The sequence below is a fragment of the Lampris incognitus genome, chromosome 3, assembly GCF_029633865.1.
Source record: "Lampris incognitus isolate fLamInc1 chromosome 3, fLamInc1.hap2, whole genome shotgun sequence".
NCBI lineage: Eukaryota > Metazoa > Chordata > Actinopteri > Lampriformes > Lampridae > Lampris > Lampris incognitus.
In genome coordinates, this window is record NC_079213.1 from 104,906,469 (window position 1) to 104,931,266 (window position 24,798).

At 44.7% G+C, this 24,798-nt stretch overlaps 1 long non-coding RNA gene across 1 annotated transcript in view; it reads left to right on the forward strand.

The window, feature by feature from the left end:
* Positions 1 to 21,166, forward strand: part of LOC130109419 (uncharacterized) — a 52,127-nt gene extending 30,961 nt beyond the window's left edge. Inside the window, exons 2-3 of the long non-coding RNA XR_008810001.1 lie at positions 14,549 to 14,647; positions 21,096 to 21,166. This is a non-coding gene — a long non-coding RNA (uncharacterized LOC130109419). The remainder of the gene's footprint in view (positions 1 to 14,548; positions 14,648 to 21,095) is intronic.
* The last annotated feature ends 3,632 nt before the right edge of the window (positions 21,167 to 24,798 follow it).

Below are 24,798 nucleotides of genomic sequence, written 5' to 3' on the forward strand. Positions count from 1 at the left end.
AAACTGGGGTTAGCATCAAATATTACCCCAAGATTCCTAGCAGCTTGATTAAGACTACCTGACGGACCACAAAGATTAGTAGCAAACGGGCTGATGGAATTTCCGGGACCAAACAGAATGACCTCAGACTTATCATCATTAAATTTAAGAAAATGTTTGGATGTCCAGGATTTAATGTCAGTGAGGCAAGTTGTTAGATTTAATAGGGCGCTAAGATCTGTGGGGTTTAGTGGCATGTATAATGAAAGCACATTGTGATTTTGAAAGACCTGGCCAAGGGGCAGCATGTATATAGAAAAGAGAAGGGGGCCAAGAACTGAGCCTTGAGGGACACCACAACTCAACTGAGCCACCAAGGAAGTAGAGTTACCCAGAACAACAGATTAGAAGGAATAACAGTAGGAGTGGTGGGGGCTGTCTTCAATTACGGCGCCTCTCATTCCCTTTAAAAGTAGTGCGTGCTCTGTCATGGCGAACTGCCAGTTTTGTAATGGACAACGGAAGTCCAGACAGGCTAAGGCAGAAAAGCTTTTCCCAGGAGGAAACTGGTGTCCTTGTTCAGGAGTTGCAGAGTCACCAAGTGCACATACAACAGTTCGCACTAATTCCAATGTGGTATGACACATCACGCAAACATGATTATTTGACCAGCCACCGTTAAACGTGTCTTCGTTCTCACCAGTGTATTTTGCTCTTTCTGTGAACACAACGGAGACCTTAAATAGTTGTGATCATGGATCAATTAGCCTAGGCAATCAGTTCGTTCTTTCAGGTTGAATGAGGTTAATTGAAATCCCGGGCATCCGGGTAGCGTAGCGGTCTATTCCATTGCCTACCAACACGGGGATTGCCGGTTTGAATCCCCGTGTTACTTCCAGCTTGGACGGTCGTCCCTACAGACACAATTGGCTGTAGCTGTGGGTGGGAAGCCGGATGTGGGTATGTGTCCTGGTCGCTGCACTAGCACCTCCTCTGGTCGGTCAGGTCGCCTGTTCGGGGGGACAGGGATCTGGGGGGAATAGCATGATCCTCCCATGCACTACGTCCCCCTGGTTAAACTCCTCACTTTCAGGTGAAAAGAAGTGGCTGGTGACTCCACATGTATCGGAGGAAGCATGTGGTAGTCTGCAGCCCTCCCCGGATCGGCAGAGGGGGTGGAGCAGCGATCGGGACAGCTTGTAAAAATAGGGTAATTGGCCAAGTACAATTGGGAGAAAATGGGGGGGGGCCCTAAAAATATATATAAAATCCCCGTCACCATGGGTTTTTTCCATGCATAATGATACACGTTGATTTTTATGTTGAAAGGCGATACGCATGCAGATATTTTGTTGTGTGACTTATGTGAACATAAGTTCTGCTTCTGGTGTGGGGAGATGGCTGCACAAATTCACGTTCACAGCAGCCTCACCCAGAGCCAGTGTCGGAAGATGGTGGCGCGAATTCACATTTGTGGCGGCCTAACCCAGTACCGTCCATGCAGTGTCTTTGTTCACGTCTGCGTCTTAAGTTTTGTCTTCGTTTGATGGCTGGGAGAGCAGGGCAGGCTAAACCAACTGCTAGCCCATAAAGACCGGCAGTTCCGATAACACCGAGGGCGGTCTGGCGACGGCCTCACCTGGCATCGATGTGGTGTTTTTGATGTCGTTGTGAGGAGTGCGGGGAGGTGTGTCAAGGGTGTCTGGCTGGGAGAGCTGACGCTAGATCAGCTGGGAGAGCTTGGTCTGCTTCTTCTGGTGGGGCTGGCCACCACAACCCCTGCCTGGAGCTGCACCCCAAGGAGGGAACGCCGAAGGCGGTCTGACAGGACGCGGAAGCGGGGCGGGCTAAGCTAATTGCTAGCCTGTGCAGACCGGCAGTTCCGACAGTCATCCTGGCCGGCGTTCGTTCCCTTGGACAGTCTTTTTTTTCTTTTTCTTTTTTTGTATGTTTAGTTTGGATATATGTGTTAGTTTGGGTGTGTTGTTGTCGTTTTTGAAGGTGTTTTTATCTTTGTGTTGTACTGCTGTGGGCTGGGGGGAAACGGCATTTCATTTCATTTCATGTGCGTAAGTGCATGAAGTGAAATGACAAAGTGTTCTTGATTCCTGAAAAGGTTTAGCACAATAGTCATTAGTTAAATTAGTCGTGAAATAGGCCAACATAACATACACAGAGGAGGCGTGTGTGATTTTGATTAAGTCTATGCTTAGCACATCTTTGCCTAAAGCCGGAGATGCAGGTGTAATATTTGGTTTTATTTGACACCAAACTAGCACTGCACCACCTGATTTTGACTGACACACCCTCTACTGTGCCCCCACACCCATTTTGGCACAAGCAATGTCATGGCGGGACGGAAATTAGCAAACGTGGCCAGCCAAGAGAAAAACCGTCTTGCACCCAATGAAATTGTCACTACATCTGCGTTAGCCCTCCCGCCGGCCTTGTGCCGTCTGGAAACTAGAGCTCACAGTGTGAGCAATGTCCTTATTAGATACTTAAGATAGGCTGATGCCATCAATATGACCCTGTCCTTCTGTCTTTGTTGCTTCGGCACCACGTTTCCTCACAGACACTTTTCCACATTAACCTGAGATCTGCCAGGATCGCTCACCGATGCCCTACTTGCTCTAAATTGCTTCTGCTCACTCATTTGTTTGCTCTTTCTTTCTCTCTCTCGCTCGCTCTCCCTTCTTTCTCTCCCTCTCTCACCCCTTTCTGTCTCCCAATCTCTTTTTCTCCTCCTCCCTCTTCTAGCCCTCCTCCTTCCGCCTGTTGAATATTTCAGGTTATCGCTAATGAAGGAGGTTATCTGTCTCTCACTGCGGCACACGCTCTAAATAGAACTGGAACATCAATTCACTGCTAATAACTGCCACTCTGTGTGTGTGTGTGTGTGTGTGTGTGTGTGTGTGTGTGTGTGTGTGTGTGTGCATGCGCACGTATGTGTGTTTGTGTAAACATAAATGAGCTTGCACAACCCCACCAGTTGGCCTGGCATGAATATATTAGCTACGTGGAGAAATTAATGGGTTTATTGACCATGTAAAAGGGTTTCGTTACTTTGTTTACACTGGTTATCCCAAATAAATCATCAGCTTCAAGACGGAAACAAGGATGGAGAAAGGAGAATTTTCTCTCTGAGCCGATGCTACAAGAAAATTAGAGGGGGGATTGCCCGACATTATGGTTAGTTTTATGTTGCTATTTACATGATCAAATGATATTTAAAAATAATAAACTGTGAGTCCGTTATTGTTTTGTACTCCGGAGCAGAATGCAGCAGTTTACGAGGCAAAAACATTCTTACAATTGCCTTCTGATTAAATTCTCTTTATTTTCTCGAAGCTAAATGAATTCTTAATAGTGAGCAGCTTAACCATGTCAGGCAAGGCTGATTTCAGCTCTTCTTTCCCCACTGAGTTTGGTGAATGATTATTATGTCTGTGATACATTCCCAATCTACCGCCACCATCATCCCGCCTGACTTTCTCTCTCTCCCTGGGTTGGACAGGGGTGAGTCTTGAAAAGTGCTGGGGGTGGGCATCCGGGTGGCATGGCGGTCTATTCCGTTGCCTGCCAACACGGGGATCGCCGGTTCAAATCCCCGTGTTACCTCCGGCTTGGTCGGGCGTCCCTACAGACACAATTGGCCGTGTCTTTGGGTGGGAAGCCGGATGTGGGCATGTGTCCTGGTTGCTACACTAGCACCTCCTCTGGTCGGTCGGGACACCTGTTCGGGGGGGAGGGGGAACTGGGGGAATAGCGTGATCCTCCCACGCGCTATGTCCCCCTGGTGAAACTCCTCACTGTCAGGTGAAAATAAGTGGCTGGTGACTCCATAGCAAGGTTATTATCGTTAACGAAAAAGAACGAAATAAAGAAAACTAGAATTGGAAAAACATTCTCATGAACTGAAATAAAAACGAGGCTTAAAAAAAAGATAACTAACTGAAACTGCATTGTGCGTTTACAAAACTAACTAAAATAAACGAAAATTATAGAGAGAATGCCCTTAGTTTTCGTCTTTGTCCATTTTTTCCCATTCAAAGCCTAGTATTTTGGGTGGATTAAGATAGATCCTCCTAGATCGATCTTCCTCCTTTGAGCCAGTTAGTCCCCGCCCCTCGCCTGGTAACCTGCTGGCAAATACACAGAAAACCAACCTGGCAGGCATCATGGCGGCGAAACAAAAAGGCGGGAGAAAGCACCATAGTCCAATTTGGGATTACTTCAAATATGATAGTGTGACTGAGAAGAACAAGTGCCTTGTAGTGGAGCGAGGTCAAACATGTGGAACACTGCCAAAGGGGGAAAAATCCCACACGTTTGAAAGTACATTTGAAAAGCGCGCACAAGAAAGCTATCCTAGAATACCTCGACAAAGTCAAGGAGAATGCCGAACCCCCCTCCCCCGAAACAGAAGCTAATCCCAGGCCAGCAGGCAGCATGGCGACCGGTGGAGTCCAGACAACGCTGACGTTACAGAAGCATTGGTGCATATGGTTGTTGAGACTGGGATGTCTACAAGACTGTGTGAGTCACTTGCTTTCAAAAGGTTCTGCACTTCACTCGAACCAAAATTCAAAACACCAGGAGCTGGAAGAGTGAATAGCCTTATTGGGGCTAAAATGGATACGGCAACGCAGAAATTGAAAGAGATCATAAGGGAGGTGAGGAAGCTGACCCTATGTCTGGATGGTTGGAGCAAGAGAGGATTAACACCATCTTTCATGGGTGTGTCGGCTTGTTTTCACCATCCACCCAGAGGCCAGGTGCACCATGCCCTGCTTAACCTGCACCAAATGGAGCACCCACACACCGGGGAGTCCATTGCCCACTGCGTTGACCAGACATTAGATGCATGGGTACCCCATGTCACAGGCTTATTGTGACAGACAACGGCTCGAACATCGTCAAGGCCATGCGGCTGCTTAGGGATAGAAGGCGAGAGCAAAGCGAGACAGAAGATGGTGATGTGATAGCTCAGCCAAGAGGTGCTGCAGGTGGAGATGGGCAGGATGAAACGATGGAGTCGTTGGAGGAGGAGTCGGACGCGGAGGTTGAGGAGAGTCAAGGTCTCAGTGAGTGTGACAAATACATTTTTTTGTCTTAATAATTTAGAATGTATGTAAAAAATTGTGTGTGTGTGTGTGTGTGTTTCACAGACAGACAAGCAACAGGCTGGCATAGTTACATTATTCATATGCCTGGTTGCTTGGTGGAAATATAGTAACGAGTAACGTTAAGTTATAATACAAAAAATTAAGAAAAAAAACTTGTTTACTTGCTGTCATTTACTACAACTATAATATACTGCATACGTACATACTGCAGACAGCCTGTATGCTGCAGAAAGGCTGGAAAGACCTGGCGATAGATATCAGCGTTCGGTCATGTTTATGCAGCGAGCCAAACCAACCTTGGAGTTATCTGTAATGAAAATGTGTTCCCTTTTTTTTCTTTTCAAAGTAAAATGACTGTACTGATATTTAGTCATTATTGACACCGAAAAACTGTTTTGCAGAGAAGCTACTGTGAAATCATTGCAGCATTGCAGCTCGTGTAATGCCTACAAACTAGCCTACATCAGTAGCTAACAGTACTACGAAATGAGCCCTCAAATTTTTCATGCTTGGGTGGGTGACAGCAATTCTGCAACCCCGGTAGATTCACCTGTTTATGGTATAGCACATTTTAGCCCTGGTTTAAAAGTGTGAAGTCTACACTCAGAACTGACAGTTTGCACTTTGACATCATAGTTACTGTCATTTCATAACCAAGTTAATATTGGAGAGACAAACGATGTGTCATACTGTGGAAAAAAAGTTTTTGGAGTCCACAGTGTAAAAAACCAAATATAGGTAATAAAACAAGTAAGCTTACATATATATGATCGCTGCTCTAGAACACAGGGTTCACGAATCAGTTTTTTATTAAATCAAATACACGGCTCAAGTTGGATTATAACAGAACTGTATGACTTTTTTTGTGTTTTACATTTGATGCTTAAATTATTTGTCTGGTTTATTTTTGCCTTGCTAAGAACTTGCTTGCCAGAAGATGGGGAGAACAACAAGTTCCAGAGAAGGGCATACCTGGCCCACACCCTTCAGCTCACACTGAAAGATGCCGCGAAGCACCCAAGTCCTGATTCACTCATAACAAGAGCAAGAAAGCTGGCGCCTGCTGTTAGGAAACCGTCAGTGGCAAATGAGGAAATGGTCAAAAGGTGTGGCAAAACTCTGATCCGGGATTGTAGCACATGCTGGAACAGCACTTTCGATATGATGAGAAGACTGCTGGACACCAGAGCTGAACTGAACCAAATACTTAATGATTTAGTGATTGACTCACTTCTCACAAGTGATTGGGCTGAGCTGGAAAACCTGGTCAAGCTGCTTGACCCCTTTGCAGTCCACACAGACCAGCTTCAGAGAGACAGCCAGTCACTTTCGAAAAGTAGTGCCATGCCTCCTCGACCTTGAGGCACACCTGCTGACGACCGCTGTTGGGAAGCAGTCAGCTCAAGTGCTGCTCATGTCCCTGCGTGAATGTTTCACTTGCATCCTGAGCCCTGATTCCACCCATAGTCTAGTCAGTTAAGGCAAAATGGCTGCAAAAAGTCATTCACATTTGAGCCTATGTTTTTCTGTTAATTTAGAGTCCAATAAAGAAAAAAATGCAAGGAGCCCAAAATTTTAGGTGGGGGAAGTCTCTGAAATGGCCACGCCCACTTTTTAGGCCTGGAAATCAGTATCTCGGCTCCTGAATGTCGCAGAGAGCTGATCATGGGCTCAAAAGAAGCAGAAGCCCCACATTTATATAAGCATTATGAACAAACATACCCCAAAACCTTTACTTTTTCAGATATTTTCAGAAAACTAATTTTTACTGGTCACGTTTCACGTATCAGCTCCTGAAGGTTGTAAAAAGCTATATTTGACATGAATCTCATTCGCTGCCTATGTTATAAAGCATGAAGCACAATACACACACGAATCATGAGTTTAGAAAATATCTTAGTTGTCTTCAGCTCCATGTCATGAGAATAGCAGTATCATACACAAGATATCTTAACCCAGGCCAGGTTGCAGTGGGTGGATCCGATCAGCCCCTTTATGCCATCAAGAAGATGATACAGTGGGCCATGGGGGAAGAGTTTTCTCATTCATACTTCGCGTTCATGGGTGGGCTGCACCTTGAGAAGGTTTCTCTTGTCTGTGTTGGGCAGTTGATAAAAGGAACTGGCCTTGATACCATCTTAACCTCAGCTAATCTGAATATCACAGGTCTGACAACTGCTGTCTGCGATGTGAATTCCATAAAGAAGGCTAGATACTGTATTCAACTCCTGGCTGTGGTGCTGGCCAAGAAGAGAGATGAAGCATTTCAGGCAAAACGTCTAGAGGACAACAGTTTGACTTGGAGTAACTGGGTGGCCAATGAAAACAGCCCCATGTTTCACTACTGGAACAATGTTGTTGACACAATCAAGAAGGTTCTTATCTTCATAAGATCCTTTCGAGAGGCAAACTTCATCATGATGATCAGTGCACTTGAGCAGCTCATTCCTCTTTTCTTTGCACTTGATCATACACACTATGCCAGATGGGCATCAGTGTTTCTTCAGGATCTCAAAGAGCTCAAATGGAGACACCCATACTTGTTCAAGGAATTTCTTTCAGGCTCTTTCACAGTAAACACCAGAGACAACCCATTCTCAAAGATTGCATGTGATCAAAAGCAGGAACATAACATAAAGGTCATCAAGTCTGACACTGGATATGTCGATATCATCAATCGGGAAGATCAAGAGTTCTTCAGGAAACTCGAACTTGCGCTACCCGAAATCCAGCGCTACCTAGATGAGGTCGAAGGTCAAGATCCATCACACGGGCACAAAGAAATGCTGGATTCCTTCAAGGAAACATTTTCAAGCCACACACTCAAGGTGTACCAGGGTATCCTTACCAACCCGTTCGATGAAGCTCAGTTCATGAGGTTGAACTCATCCATTCCCTTCCCAGATGTCATAAGTAAAGACTCCAGTTATGTCTTTACAGTCGGCAAAACTCAGCATGACCAGTTTGTGCAGGAGCGAATTGTATTAAGTAAGAAGGATGTCAATGCAACCATCTCACGAAATGCCCTGAAACTCCCAAGTTCATGTGCAAAAGTCCAACTCGCTAGCCCTGCAATCAAGCCACCCAAAGGAACCTTTGCAAAGCTGAAGGAGGCCTGCAGATCAAGAGAAGAAGAGACAAGGAAGTTATTTGGTGGTGAATTCACAGGTGAAACTAATTGATATAAAGTCAGTTATTCAAATATTTTAGATGTTACTTAAGTCTTACCAGATTTTTAATACAGTGATATTCATTGATTCAATTTCACATTCAAGTTAATTGATTTGACAGTAAGCCCAAGAGTTACACTTAGCTTAACTATTCATTTCAATTTCAGGTTTACCCGACGCCTTGTCAACAAAGGATGGAGATATTTATCATAGCCAAAAGTCTCAAATTCTTAAGGACATCGGTGTACAAGTTCAATCTACATCCTCAGAAGGACTTGTGATAGATTTGTCTGTGCAAGTACGAATCATGGCAAAGTCTCTCACCAAAGGCATGACATTCCAAGACTTTGTAATCAAAGTGTTGAACAGCATTGCCAGGATCGGTCATGAGAAGAAAGCCAATCGTATTGACATTGTGGCTGACCTCTACCAGAATATGAGTATCAAGACTGCGACTAGAAAGAACCGGGGATCAGCAGGTAGTTCACAGATGGCTTTCAGTGAGAATGACACCATGCCAGAATCTAAGCAATTCTTTGAAGCTTTTCTGTCTAATGTAGACAACAAAGTAGCCCTGAATCTAATGTTCGCCAGGATTGCTAAGGCACAAGCGTGGAACTGGGACAAGGAGTTCAGCATCACCTACGGCAGAAAGGTGCTTGCAAACTTCGGCGAAAGCTTCGAGATCCAGCTTTATGACAGCATAGATATGCTTGAGGAGGCTGACAACCGCATCGTTTGCCATGTGATGCACATGCTAAACAAGGGGATCAAGTCAGTTACAGTTAGAACAGTCGACTCCGATGTGGTAGTCATCCTACTAGGGTTCACTACACAGTTCCTATCAGTATGTAATGACTTGCAACTTATAGTTGACTTTGCAGTTCCTGGCAAACGCCAATTCTACTCAATCACAGAAGCACACAAGAAGCTTGGTGGAGATGTGGCCGATGCCATGCCTGTGTTCCATTCTTTTAGTGGCTGTGATTCTGTGAGCGCCTTCTTTGGCCACTCAAAGACTGCTCAATACAAAGCCTGGATAAACCACAGTAAGTCCACAGAACTCACTGCTGCTTTGAGAGGACTAAGTTGCTGCCCTAGTATCGAGACAGTTAAGGAAAGCATGGAAGTTATTGAGCCCTGGGTAATGAGCTGGTACAACAAGACTGGACTGTACAACTGTGTCAGTATAGATGAGCTCAGATTCCAGCTGTTCAAGCACTCACTTAATGATGAGCTGAGAGACCTACCCCCAAGTCAGGATGCGCTTCTACAGCATCTGTTGAGAGCTACATTCCAGGCAGGATGGCTGTGGGGAAACAGCCTGCTACAACTCCCTTGTCCCCCTGTCATTGAATGGGGTTGGACTACCGAAGGAGAGGAACTCTTCGTCAAGTGGAGCACAGTTTCCACAAGAGATACATTGTCTCAAGTAACAGGGGTGTGTAGTTGCAGATCTAATAAGTGTACCTCATGTTCTTGTGCTGGCAGAGGGATGAAATGTCTCATTTATTGCAAGTGCCTCAGCAAGTGTTTGAATCCAGTCTGATGGGATGTGTGAGGTTAAAATAAAGATTTTTTTGGACCTCACATGGTTTGCTTTGTTTCTTTGGTGGTTACTGGGTTCCTCCTCTTATAACAAAGAGTCAACTTGAATACTAGCACTCCATGAGTAGATGTAACACTTTTACTCAAACAAACTGTATAGCCTTCTTGCACAGATTTGGCTAAAGTTGATTGCATGCTGCTGATCAATTCAATGGAAAAAAGAACATGTTCATGAATAGCTCAAAACGTGAAGGTTTTAGGGCATACAGTATATTTGTTCAGAGCACTAATATAAATAGTTATTTCCACATCTTTTGAGCCCAATATCAACTCGGGGCAACCTCCGAGAGCTGAGCCTGAGATATAGTCCCAGGGCTAAAAAGTGGGCGTGGCCATGTATGTGACCAGTGAAAATTAGTTTTTTGTAAATACCTGAAAAAGTAAAGGTTTTGGGGTATATGTTTGTTCATAATGCTTATATAAATGTGGTGCTTCTGCTTCTTTTGAGCCCATGATCAGCTCTCTGCGACATTCAGGAGCCGAGATACTGATTTCCAGGCCTAAAAAGTGGGCGTGGCCATTTCAGAGACTTCCCCCACCTAAAATTTTGGGCTCCTTGCATTTTTTTCTTTATTGGACCCTAAATTAACAGAAAAACATTGGCTCAAATGTGAATGACTTTTTGCAGCCTTGACCCCATATTTGCCCTTAACTGACCAGACTACCAGTTTGATGCTACTCCAGCAGGAGCCTGCCTAATGGATCCAAGTGTTTCGTTGGTTCTTCAAACACCAGACACAGTGCCACTGAAGAGGGCAGCACAGTCCTTTGTGCAGAACCTGGTAGCTCAGTACAACCCAGCTACTGCTTCTCAGCATGACGACGATGCCACTGCAAGGGCCACTCAAACTTCAACAGGAGCCTCTACTTCTGTCCTTCCGAAATACCGCCCCCTTGCATCCCAGATGGAGGTCAGGCCACAAATCAGCCTAATGCATCCGATAGTCTGTCGACCGAAATGAGGAAGTATGTCAACAATGTCAAACAGGGTGTGTTTAATGAGACACCGTTGCAGTTCTGGAGATCAAGAGAGGCTGTCTATCCAAAACTTGCCCCTGTGGCATTGGATTTAGTTAGTGCCCCTGTCTTACGAGCCTTTGTAGAGTGCATCTTCTCTGTGTGTGGACTGCTGTCATCTGGACCGAGAAACAGAACAACCACATCTCTGGAGCAACGCCTTTTCCTCAAGATCAGCAAGAAATTGCTGCTTGACTGAAGTGCACCCATCTCTCTAAACAAAAATAGAAGGTGTTTCCTCAAGTAATTATTTTTCATGTAGCTTCTTAGCTCAGGGATAGGAGGAGAAACTCACTCCAATAACAGGGAATAGCAGCACATGCACTGCAGAATACTGTGTAAAAAAAAAAAATCTCCATCTTTTTTCTGTGATCTGTTCGGTGACAATGAATATCCTGTGACATTTTGGGCTTCAGTTCAGTTAGCCTTCAAGTTCCAGCTTTTGTTGTGTCTAATAGAGAAATTAGTTTGCAGCAAAGCACAGAGTACACTACTCACAATAAGTGGGCAAGTGGAGGTATGGGGTGGACAGTTTTATCTGTTGTAAGAAAGGTTTTCTATTGTTAAAGTATTCACTGTATTAATGTTAAGTTATTATTATTTAGTTAGTTTTGAGTTGGTTTATCTGTATGAATCGAACCTCTAGTTCAGTGGTTCTCAAACTTTTTCACATCAAGGACCCCTAAACTGACGCAAATTAGACCACGGACCCCCATTTGGTAAGAGTTGGTCCCAGGGTCCCCATCTGATAAGATTGTTGCTTTTAGATGTTTTATTACAGAAAGTGTAAGAATCCCATGACTAAAATAGTCATACTTAATGTTGTGTTACTTGTGGAGGGAATTATAGTGAAAATAAACTTCCCCTTTTGCTGGGAGCCCCCTCAAGGACCCCAGACCCCACGTTGAGAACCACTCCTCTAGTTTATTGGGTTTGTTTTATTTTTTCATGTTGAGCACTTTAGGCTGCATCTTGTGTAGTCTGTTTGACTAAGTTGTCTTTTGTTGTTCATCTGTCCTAAGTCAGTACATTTTTTTTAAAATGGTGTGATGTTTTGCTGAGTTTTTATTACACAGTACTTTTTCTGACCTTTTTCAATCTTGCCCCTGACAAATAGCCTATATTACGAAAAAAAAAAAAACTAAAACGAACACTGAAACTAATAAAAACTAAACTAAAACTAGGCATTTTCAAAAAATAAAAACTAAACTAAACTAGCAAACCTGCTTTAAAAATTAATTAAAACTAAACTGAATTTGAGAACAGAAGTCAAAATGAAATAAAACAAAAAATTCGAAACTATTATAATCTTGCTGGACAGGTATCGGGGGAAGCATGCGGTAGTCGGCAGCCCTCCCTGGATCGGCAGAGGGGGTGGAGCAGCGACCGGGACGGCTCGAAAGAGTGGGGTAATTGGCCAAGTACAACTGGGGAGAAAAGGGGGGAAAGGGTTCAAAAAAAAGAAAAGAAAAGAAAAGTGCTGGGGGTACAACAGAGGGAAGAGGAAGAGAGGAGAAAAGAGGATGAATATAGAATTGTAGGCCAACAGAGACCCAAAAAAAAACCCAGGCAGAAGAAGAGAGAATTTTGTGAGTCTGCAGCAGATTTCCCAGAAACGGCAGTGTAGGGATTAAAAGAAAAGTGAGGCTGCCTTCGAGTTCAAGTTAAGTTTAGACGCCCAAAACAAGTTCATCTGAACGTTATGAACTAGGATGCCCTATATTTTGTGTATGCAACACTTTACTTTTTCTTCTTGCACTTTATGCAGACTTTGCATGCAGACAATGACTATCAGGCGCCTCACAGGATAATGAGTGGACAGCAATGGGATTCATCAGTACTGCAACAGAAAAACTCCCAAAAAAAGTGCGATAACGTCCATTAACCATAAGAAAAGATCGCCGAGCGAGAACAACACAGTAAAGATGTAGTCGGCATAGCAGTGATATATCGATGGGATGAGTGGGGTGAAAATACAGCGACAATGGTGCAAAAAAACAGTCCGGAAGAACGCCTGCAGCCCCGAGTTTACCTTCAAATGTATGTGTCCACATTCTCCAGTGACAGTGAGAACAGATGGGTTTCAAACATTATTTTATCAGTGACAAGAAAGCTATCCCGCTCTTGTCGACTGCGAGAGGGTTTTTATTTTTTGACGGGGAACAGCAAGCTAGCCGGCAGCCTGTGACCTGAGGGGGCAGGCTGATACATATGGTACCATAAGGTGGAACACGAGTATGGATGCCAAACCACAAAAGATTTTATGAGTTAGCAAAAGCACCAAGAAATGAGATCAGGCCCTTAACCGGAGTGTGTGGAGTGGTGTATTTCGGTCGAGTTCACGGGCTTTGCTGCGACTGCCTTCAGTTTTAAATTACGTTTTGCAGAAATATTCTGAGGACAAGATCAACATGGGGTCAATACAAGAGGTGTTCCTCAAAATTGAGAAATGGAAAATATCCCATAGGAGTTGGTGTATTCCGCAAAACTATCAAGGAGAGCGATCTATCGTGATGTGAAACACTTTTGAATTCCATCCTTCCATCCTTCCATCCATCCATCCTTCCACCCTTCCATCCTTCCATCCATCCATCCATCCATCCATCCATCCATCCATCCATCCATCCTTCCACCCTTCCATCCATCCATCCATCCTTCCATCCATCCATCCATCCTTCCACCCTTCCATCCATCCTTCCATCCTTCCATCCATCCATCCTTCCACCCTTCCATCCATCCATCCATCCATCCATCCATCCATCCATCCATCCATCCATCCATCCATCCATCCTTCCATCCATCCATCCATCCATCCTTCCATCCATCCACCCATCCATCCATCCAATGCAGTCAGTCAGGTGCCTTTCTTACTGCTCTAAATTGAAGTCATCCTCAGCAGCAGATGAGTGAATCCAATTTATATTCTGCACTCTGCCAGGCTTTGTGTGTGTGTGTGTGTGTGTGTGTGTGTGTGTTCAGCAGGGCTGGGAATGCTCTGGGCAGCATAGCTATTTATAACTGACATTGGCAGTGTTGTATAAGGACACAGTCAGCAGCACAACACAAGACAGAGTGTGGCGAGAAAGGGAGAAAGGGAGTGTGGAGGGAAAGAGAGAAAAGGAGAGTGGAGAGAAAGGAATACAGCAGAGTGGAGGGCAGAAATGTGAGTTTAGCAAAGTGACAATTAGATGGACGGTCATAAAAAGTCAATCTGTGAGTCTGTATCTGTGTGGGTGTCAGTCTCCATCTGATTTCAGTTTTGCCTCACATTGAACAGGCGGTGAAGACACTACTAGATAAAAATCTATCTGTCTGTCTGTCTATCTATTTTTCTGTCTGTCTTTTTCTGCTTGTCATTTTCTTCTTGGTTTCCCTCTCTCCTCTCTTATTTCTCATTTGTCAGTCCATTCTCTTCTCTCTCTCTCTCTCTCTCTCTCTCTCTCTCTCTCTCTCTCTCTCTCTCTCTCTCTCTCTCTCTCTCTCTCACCCTCTCTCTCTCTCTCGCCCCAAAAAGCCAGTAACACAGTAAGTCCTAAATGGCAGTGGGATATGTGGTTTTCTCAGCTGCCGTCCAGTGTTGACTTTACGTCTCACCACAAAGGGCCACAAGGTGACATTGTCATAACTCCTGTGCCCTTTTCACAGGAAAGAGGCCCCTTGTCCATACATGTTACTGTCTGGATCCATCTGAATCCCTCACACATGGCCTACCACGGACAACGCAGGCTGTGTGAACGACAGAAGGTTTGAGTTTGTTTCACACACACACGCACACACACACACACTGCACTGTGCGCTGTTAGGATTGTGTGAATACAAAGAAAGGGTACCCAGCCAACATATACAAAATGCACATATCCATCCATCCATCCATCCATTATCCAGACCGCTTATCCTATCAGCAGACAGTAAGCACCAACAGCATTTCCATGCCTGGAATATTTTGGCGTGTATAGTCAAACATTTATGTCCCTCACACTCATATACACACTCTCACACACACACACATACACTCCCATGCTGCAGCTTTAGTGCTGGCCGTGCAGACAGGCGAAACTCTGGCGTTAATCTTAGGATCAATGACTTAGGCCCACTCTCTCATGTTCCCTTTAGTGTCCTCGATCTGTCACAAAAAATCACGTCACCCGTCCCATCTCTGTCTCTGTCGCTGTGTCTCTCACTCTCACACACACACAAACATCCTGCAAATCAACCCTGAAATCAAATGCCTTGCATGTAGTACAGTACATGCCCACACCGCATGCACGCGGACATCCCAAAAACACGTATTCGCCCACAGTCACAACCCCATGGCAGAAGAACGCACTCACAATGTTTGGCCTGTTTAGCGGTTTTTGGAGAATGTGAGTGTAATGTGAATGTAAAGCCCTCTGAGACTTGCTTGTGATTTTACAGCTGTACAAACCAGTTTGATTGCATTTGACTTGACTTTGGCCGCCATGTTTGCTTTGATGGACAGGAATGGTTTGTGCCGTTTACAGTGGTTAGTGTGTTCAGATATCACATGATGGAGGCTTTAAGAATGCTACTGAATAGTTTTATTGTTTATTCTGTATAATTTTAGTTTGAGTGAGCATGTTTAGTAGCCTGTGAACCAGACGAATCTGTGAGCTCAGGTTTTATTTGCTCTGGCGTATACACCTGGCCACTTCTTCCATTTAGACAGATTTTCAGCCGACCTGGCCGGGTCGGGCCAATCACAACCGTTCATCTAATATGGGGCAGGTTTGGTACGATGACGTACACAGGCGCGCCGTTGAGACATTTTCGTAAACAACCAAGATGGTTGATGTGGAACGGTCTGTTGAATCCGCTGTTGCAACAGTATTAAATGAACTGGATCATATATTTTCTCTAAAAGACGAACAAAAAAAAACTACACTTAAAGCTTTCGTTTTTTATACGAAAGATGGGTTTGCTGTACTTTGCGCAGCGCTATGTCACATGTTTCGTTGCTCTGATTGGCTGTAGGTCTATCCAACTGCATCCAGAGACATTTTGGTCTGTGCCTGTTAATAACGTCCCTTGGAAATCGAAAGTGAGCTGAGAGGTTCCAGATGGATGCTGCATTCACATGGAATCCGGTAAACAGCAGACGGCAAACTGGAAGTCATTATTGCGGATGAGAGCGGGGCGTAAAATCAGATGACACCGGCAAGTTTGGGACTTTAAGCAGAGACGTTAGAGCAGGGGTGGGCAATCTTATCCAGAAAGGGCCAGTGTGGGTGAGGGTTTTTGTTCCAACCAAGCAATTACACACCCGTGTCTCCTAATCAACTTCCTCAGAAAAGACTAGTGGTTGGTTAGTGGGATCAGGTGTGTAATTGCTTGGCTGGCACAAAAACCCTCACCCACACTGGCCCTTTCTGGATAAGATTGCCCACCCCTGCGTTAGAGGGATGGTTATGGCATCCACAAAACATTCCAACGGGTTGCCATGACCAAAGTTGCTCTGATTAGGCTACCATCTGGAGCACTGCTGACAACGGAAAACATGTCTGTGAACAAACTGGAAAATTGACCAAATTAGTGGGTATCTTTAACAAATATACTCATAATCCATAAAACTACTAATGGTTGAATGGAATATAAATGAACTGACAGTGTCAAATATGATAACATATAATTATCTGCTAACACTTTGGCGTATTACTGAGTGCAGCAAACCAGTTCTGTCGTAATAGACAGTTAGGCCACAACGTCAGGAAGTGTCGAGATAGAATCACGCATGCGCAAAATAGAACTTTTTTTTCTTGAGCGTCGTAGCCATCCCTTTATCCAACGCTGCTTGAAGTGGACATGAAGCAGTCAATCAAGTTAACATGATTTACTAAATGTATTTGAACTCTAATCAACAATTACATAACAAACATGACAAATGTAAACAAATAGAAGAAGCCCCGTTATATCTTCTGTGGCAAGGGCGACACTATCTTCTAGTGCTAAAACTTTTGATGTCACGGGGTTGGTTGGCTTGGCTGAGTTCAACAGATCTCATCTCTCATCTCATCTCATCATCAGCTGCTTCTCCAGGGTTGGGTCACGTTGGCAGCAAGCTAAGTAGGGCACTCCAGACAGCCCTCTCTCCAGAAATGCCTTCCAACTCCTCCTGGGGGATCCCAAGGCATTCCCAGGCCAGATTCGACATGTAATCCCTTCAGTGAGTTCTGGGTCTACCCGGGGGTCTTGTCCCACTTGGACATCCCCAGAAAACCTCCAAAGGAAGGCACCCAGGAAGCATTCTAATCAGATGCCTGAACCACTTCAACTGGCTCCTTTCGATGCGAAGGAGCAGTGGCTCTATTCTGAGCTCCCTCCGGATGTCCGAGCTCCTCACCCTATCTCTAAGGATGAGTCCAGACACCCTATGGAGGAAACGCATTTCAGCCACTTGTATCCACGATCTCACCCTTTCAGTCACTACCCAAAGCTCATGACCATAGCTGAGGGCTGGAACGAAGGTTGACTGGTAAACTGAGAACTTTACCTTCCGGCTCAGCTCCCTTTCCACCGCAACGGTCCAGTACAACGTCCGCATTACTGCTGATGCTTCACCAATCCGCCTGTCAATCTCCGGCTCCATCCTACCCTCACTCATGAACAAGACCCTGAGATACTAGAACTCTTTCACTTGAGGCAACAACTCATCCCCAACCCAGAGGGAGAAATCCACCATTTTCCGGTAAAAAACCATGGCCTCAGACTTGGAGGTGCTGACTGTCATCATGGTCATTTCACACTCAGCTGCAAACCACCCCAGTGCGCACTGGAGGTCATGTTCTGATAAAGCCAACAAAACCACATCATCTGTGAAGAGCAGAGATGCAATTCTGAGGTTCCCAAAACAGACACACTCTTCACCTTGGCTGCGCCTTGAGATCCTGTCTCTGTGAATATCACAAACAGAGTCGGAGACAAGGGACAACCTTGGCAGAGTCCGACACCCACCGACAATGTGTTTGACTTTGTGCCGAGAATACAGACACAGCTCTCACTTTGGTTATACAAGGACCGCATGGACAAGGACCCCATACTCCCGCAGTACCTCCCACAGAGTGCCCCAAGGTACACGGTCGTAAGCCTTCTCCAAGTCCGCAAAACACATGTAGACTGGCTGGTCAAACTCCCATGCCTCCCTCAGCATGTTCATTAGGGTAAAGAGTTGGTCCATTGTGCCATGGCCAGGACGGAACCTGCAGTGTTCCTCCTGGGTCCGAGGTTCGACAATCGGTCAGAGCCTCCTTTCCAGCACCCTAGACTAGACTTTCCCAGGGAGGCTGAGCAGTGTGTTGCCCCAATTTGGAGCACACCCTCAGGTCCCTCTTTTTAAATATGGGATCCACTACTCCAGTCTGCTACTCCACATGTACTGTCCCTGACCTCCACATGACACTGAAGAGGGATGTCAGCCAAGACAGCCCAACAATGTCCAGAGCCTTCAGCATCACAGGGCGAATCTCATCCACACCCGGCGCCTTGCCACCAAGGAGCTTTTTAACTACCTCAGAGACCTCTGCTAGGGATATGGGTGGGGCTTCTCCTGAGTCTTCATACTCTACCTCCTCCACTGAGGATGTGTTAGCTGGGTTCAGGAGCTCCCCAAAGGGTTTTTTCCACCATCCAACAACATCTCCAGTCTGGGTCAGCAGTTCCCTTCCCCGGGTTTGCCAGAACTTCCTTGAGGCTAACCAAAAGTCCTCCTCCATAGCCTTGCCGAACTCCTTCCACACCCAAGTTTTTGCTTCTGTGGCCACCGAAGCTGCAGCCCTTCTGGCCTCCCGGTACCTGTCTGCCGCTTCAGAACTTCTGTGTGAGTCATGGATTGGCCATAACAAACACCATATTCGAACATAAGGTAGTTCATAAGTGTACTTGGTACCAGAACACCTTAGGCCGAAGATTGATGATAGACTTTGAGGTCAAATCATCAGATCTGCAGGCGCATGTTTTGGACCCTCAGATGAAGGTAGGAGTAGAGCTATCAACTGCCAGATGTTCCTAGTTCACCCTCACTACACATTTGAGTTTGCCAGGTCTGTTCGGCAGCTTTCCCCGCCGTCTGATCCAACTTACCACCAGGTGGTGATCAGTTGACAGCTCTGCTCCTCCCTTCACCTGAGTGTCCAAAACATGCGGCCGCATATCTGATGATTTGACCTCAAAGTCTATCATCGATCTTCGGCCTAAGGTGTTCTGGTACCAAGTACACTTATGAACTACCTTATGTTCGAACATGGCGTTTGTTATGGCCAATCCATGACTCACACAGAAGTCCAATAACAAGGCACCGCTCAGGTTTCAATCGGGGAGTCCGTTCCTCCCAATCATGCCCCTCCAGGTTTCTCCATCATTGCCCACGTGTGCGTTGAAGTCTCCCAGCAGAACTATAGAGTCCCCAGGTGGAACACTATCCAGGACACCACCCAGAGACGCCAAGAAGGCCGGATACTACAAACTGCTATTCGGTGCATAAGCACACACAGCAGACAGAGCCTTCCCCCCACTGACTTGCAATCATACAGAGGCGATCCTCTCAATTCCCGCGGGAGAACTCCAACACGGCGGTGCTCAACCGCGGACTTGTGAGTATCCCCATACCCACCCAGTGCCCATCACCTTGGCCAACTCTGGAAAAGTAGAGTCCAGCCCCTCTCCAAGAATTTGGTACCAGAGCCCATGCTATGTGTGAAGGTGAGCCCAACTATATCTAGTTGGTACCATTCCACCGCCCGCACCAGCTCAGGCTCCTTCCCTGGCAGAGAGGTGACATTCCACGTCCCAAGGACCAATCTGCAGTGCTGGAAGTCAGCACGCCCCAGTCCCCCCCTTTGCCTGCCGCCCAGCCTGCATTGCACCCTACCCCAATGCTCATCCCCATGGGTGGTGGGTCCATGGGGTACTTCAACAGATACAATGGTAAAAGATAGAGAAAGTTGGAGACTGAGGAGCCACAGGACAGAGGAAGACAAAAGGGAGGCCACTATTGTATTGCTTCTGGGTGTAAAAATTAGTTTACAGGGTTACAGCCAAGGACAAAACAGCCCATTTTCATGAACTGCTGCTGAAACAGAGAACAGTACTAAATCATTTCTGTACTATCAGAATTCTTCATTCTGTCAGATTCCAGAATACACCCACTGTGTATTGATCTCATTCAAAAGTTATTGAGGATGAACCTGGCTGAATGTCTGAATATCCAACATTAAACTGTCTACACCACAGTGTTTGACTGTAGTATCCCAAACGTTGGTTACATAACGTGCTGCGCACCGTGATGTAAACAAACTATACATAGAAAGCATTCATGTTGCATCATATTGTTATGTCAGGCAAAATATTTAAACTATTTGCCGTCCTCCGCGATGGCATTTATAACCGGATGTTGCATAGCACATCACAAAACATAAAAGATGGCAGATTTATTTGATAGGTATAGGAATTGACAGCATTACTGTATATAATTAAACAAAACAAACACAAAACATGTTTGTACAATTTAACTCTTTTTTTTCTGCAAACAATACATCACCATAGCAACCCATGTATTTTGTTTTATTTTATCATTCTGCTGTTTCATCGTGCAGTCTGGTTTTTCCCGTTCCGTTTTGCCAATTGCCCTTTACTGGCTCCCGGATTCCATGTGAAGTGGCCTGGTGATGTCAGGCTGCATGTTTGGCCCTTTTCCAGCACTTTTTTACAGCGCCGTTCACCTTAAAGTACTGAATACTACCACCTGTTTTACTGTTATTGTATTCTACTACTGGATTTTTCTCAAAGGCACCTTGACAGAGCTGAAGTTTCCTACAGAAGCGAGAGCATTGTTCACTTTCTAAGGTCACATTTTCCCTGGCGATCTGAGAGCAAAAGCACGTTAACTTTTCCCTAGTTTCTCATAAACGCTACAGTGCAATGTAAAATTATACAGCTCATAATTCCCATCGTTTTGTTTTGTTTTGTTTTTTATTGTTCCAATCTGCTGAGTTATTATTATTTGTATTTGTGGTTTCTCTTTGTTGATGGTTTGTTTTTGGGAAGTGGTTGAGTAGAAAGATGTCATTCATTGTCTTGATTTTATCTGTTAAATGTGCTCTTTACAAATGTAAGGTTTGGATGAAAATCCAGTAATATAATAGATTGTATCATTTGTACTCTCACTCCATCTTTGAAGCAGAAGAGAAGTGCCACTAAGACAGGAGAGGGCATAAGAAGAAGAGAAGGAGTGAGAAGAGCGGAGATAACAGCGGAGGAGACATGAGAAGTGAGACGTGTGAGTGGAAGGAGTAAGATGATGTCATGACCTTTTGTTCCCGCCGTCTGGCCGTAAGCAGAGACGACAGCGTAGGAACCAGCTCGGTATTTGCTGACTCCCAGGTGGTTTTCATCAGGTCTTATCGGAACAACCCCTAATCTGATCTGATTACAATCCAGATGGTGACAAAAGAGAGCTATCACTGCTGTTTTGAGCCCCAGCGTTTCCTCCGGTTCGACACAAATGGTGGCTCACCTGGATGGGGAGCCAGCAGGGGTAACATGTCCATCCATTGCAATTAGCGACTCCTAAAGCTGGCATGGTGTATGTACAGCTGCTGGGGTATCTGGGCAAAATAGTGCCTTTGCATACATAGCGTTCTCCTTGAGAAACCTGCAGCTGGAAGGTAAAAAGGTGCAGTTTGGTGACTCACCATCTAACAATGGACACATGTGGAAGTCTACACCCTCCCCGACCACTGTAAAGGTCATGCAGCAGTAGGACTGGTAGACAACAAGGAATTGGACATGCCTAGTTGGAGTTAAAAAGGTGAAAAATTGCAAAAGGGGAAAAAAAAGGCTGCAACGGGTTAGTACTTTAGTTGTTATCAGGTAGTACTTATCAGTACCTTGTTTGTAATAGTTAGCATAAGTATCAATTTTGAGGGAAAAAAAGGTTGCTGTTCCCGAGCACTGCAGCTCATATCAGTTAGTATCAGTAATCACAGTACTTAGTATTATTTAGTACTTTAGTTCATATTAGTATGTTCCTCAGTGCCAGTTGGTTTGTTAGTATCAGTTAGTATATAATCATTCATATTAGTACACACACATATATTGGTTCTGTATATAAAATTGTACTTATACTTTACTTTTTGCTGTTTATACTTTTTTAGATGATGTTTTGTCTGTGTGTGTGTGTGCGTGTGATCTATATACACACACACACACATATATATATATATATACATGTGATACACACATATATATACACATACATATATGTGATATATATATACACACATACATATATGTGATATACTATATATCACATACTTATTTTTTATTTTATTTAAGACAGCAGTTTTCTCACAGTCTTAATGGTACCAACAATGCCATATGCAAAATATGCGGCTCATAACTCAGTGACGAGCTACATTGCTCATACATGTAATGCACATGGCAATAAAAGAATTTCTGATACTGATGATAGCATGAGTTAGTTCCTTGATCAGCACAGTTAGTACATTAATTGGTATTAGTATGTTACTTAGTATGAGTTAGTATTTTAGTAACCATTAGTTAGTAGGTTAGTATCAGTTAGCACATTAGTTACTATCAGATAGTATGTTAGCATTGTTTAGTACTTTAGTTAGCATTGGTTAATTATTGTCAGTTAGTTTGTAAGCAGGTATCGCCTCAGTACAGTAGTTAGTATTAGTACTTTAGTCAGGATTAATTAGAATATTAGTATCAGAATGCTATTTAGTATCTGTTAGTACATTAGTTAGAATTGGTTAGTACTTAATTTAGTATTAGTTAGCGTGTTCGTTAGTATGGTAAATACATGAGTATTAGTGGCAGTATATTAAGGTAAGGGTGGACTGCAGTATCAGCTCTGTATCTCAAACAGTATTCTACATCTTCCTTTTTCTTATCTACCTCTTTCATTGTACCTATCTCTATTTTGGTGTCTCTCTCTATTTTGGTGTCTCTCTCTCTCCTCCCTCTCTCCCTCTGTCTCCCTCTCTCCCTCTGACTATCTGTCTCCCTCTCTCCCTCTGACTCGCTCTCTCTCCCTCTGACTCTCTGGCTCTCGCTCTCTCTCTCTCTCTCTCTCTCTCTCTCTCTCTCTCTCTCTCTCTCTCTCTCTCTCTCTCACACACACACACATACACACACACGCACACACACACACACACACACCATCTCTTTTATTCCATGGCTGCTTCCCTGCAGATTCATCATTAATTCATTCAATATCATAATGTTTCTCTCCTCACCCTCCACATGGCCTCAGCGTCTCCAGCTCTAACATTACCAGCTGGCTCCTCTCCATTTGGACTACTTTTAGACTGGAAATGCTTCTCTCTACTTCGCTTTATTGCCTTCCATGTTACCGAGTTCCTCCATAATAAGGAAAGTTCAACGTTTTCATCTCATGGAGAGAGAAAAAACCGAGGGGGGGGGGGGCAACTCTTGCTGTTCTGGCACAACCGGCTTCACTAAAACTGTTTATACGTGATGCAGTGAATAAGAGGATTTAAATGCATGTTACATAAACGGGGCTTAAGGACATGGGGAATTCATTATTTTACAGTTCACACTGCACACTCTTGCCTCGGTGTCTTGAGTGTTGAAGGGACGTCACACCTGCCTTTAGTCTGACCTGTACGCTGTCATATCGGCCAGGCGGGCAACTAAAAGTCACAGTGGAATGGATCCCACAAGTCCAGCAAGGATGAATACTGTAAATATTCTGAAAGCCAAAAAGGGGAAAAAAAAGAAGAAGAACGGTCAGTCATTTGGCCACACCACAGATTGAGGGTTTGCGTTGGTTGTCTGTGACATTGGAAGATACTTATTCATGTGTTCACATAATTAATGGGAATGTCCCGGGCTGACCGTGACCAAAATATATATTCTATAATCTTATGGCCATTTTTTTATGTGCTTACATAACTTTGCAGACACAGCGATGGTCGCTGAAGGCTTACGGTTGGTTAGCCGGCATGCTGGCCTACAGTCAGCTGAAACACGTCAGCACGTTTGTGGCCAGTTTTTAATGCACTAACATAACTTTACCGTCAAAGTGAAAACCAGAAGAATATATATATATATTTGAGGTGTATTTTTTCATTTACGCAGTGCCGCTTTTCTACTTTTTCAAGATTTCTAACGTTGTTTTTGGGCAGAGCACCCGCTGCTGATAACTTGGAGAAGCACTCTAGCCTTGTTGTCGGGCTGTGTTCTCAAAGCATTAGTGAAAGGACCGCTTATATGTAATGAAACTAACGGGTGCAAGTCTGAACGCCCCCGGAGAATCCATTTGTGAGTCAGAGAGTGTTGGCGTGGGCTCTTCAGAGGGAACCGGAGGTGAGAACGTAATGTGAGAGCTGGCTTTCACACCATTCAGTTGACCTTGGTACTGATGAACTGCTCTCAGACTACAAATAAGTGAGGAGAAAATACTGAATAGCAAAGCTTTAGAGAGGAGAGGATGGGAGACTTAAAGGACAGTAGGAGTAGGAAAGAGAGAATAGAAGTGAGGACGAAGAGCTGATGAAGGAGGGGGGAGGAAAGGAGGAAGGAATAAACAGGAGAGAGGTTTTGAGGAGGGATGGAGAAATGACTGAAGAGGAGGAGGAGGAAGAGGAGTGGCCAGTTTCTCAGGGAATTAGACAGGAGATTTAAAAGGTAACGAACAGAGGGTCACAGTGTAGAAGGAATAGTTAGTATTTGTTGGAAGCCAATTCCTTTTTTACGCTCACCGCTAACTGCACATAGCGAGGTTTCATTTTCATGGTCATCCACCCTTTCCTTCACACTGGACAAACGGCTCCAGCTTGCCACACGAGGTGCTATGAAATTGACGGAGGACAGATAGCCAATCCTCGTTCAGCCAA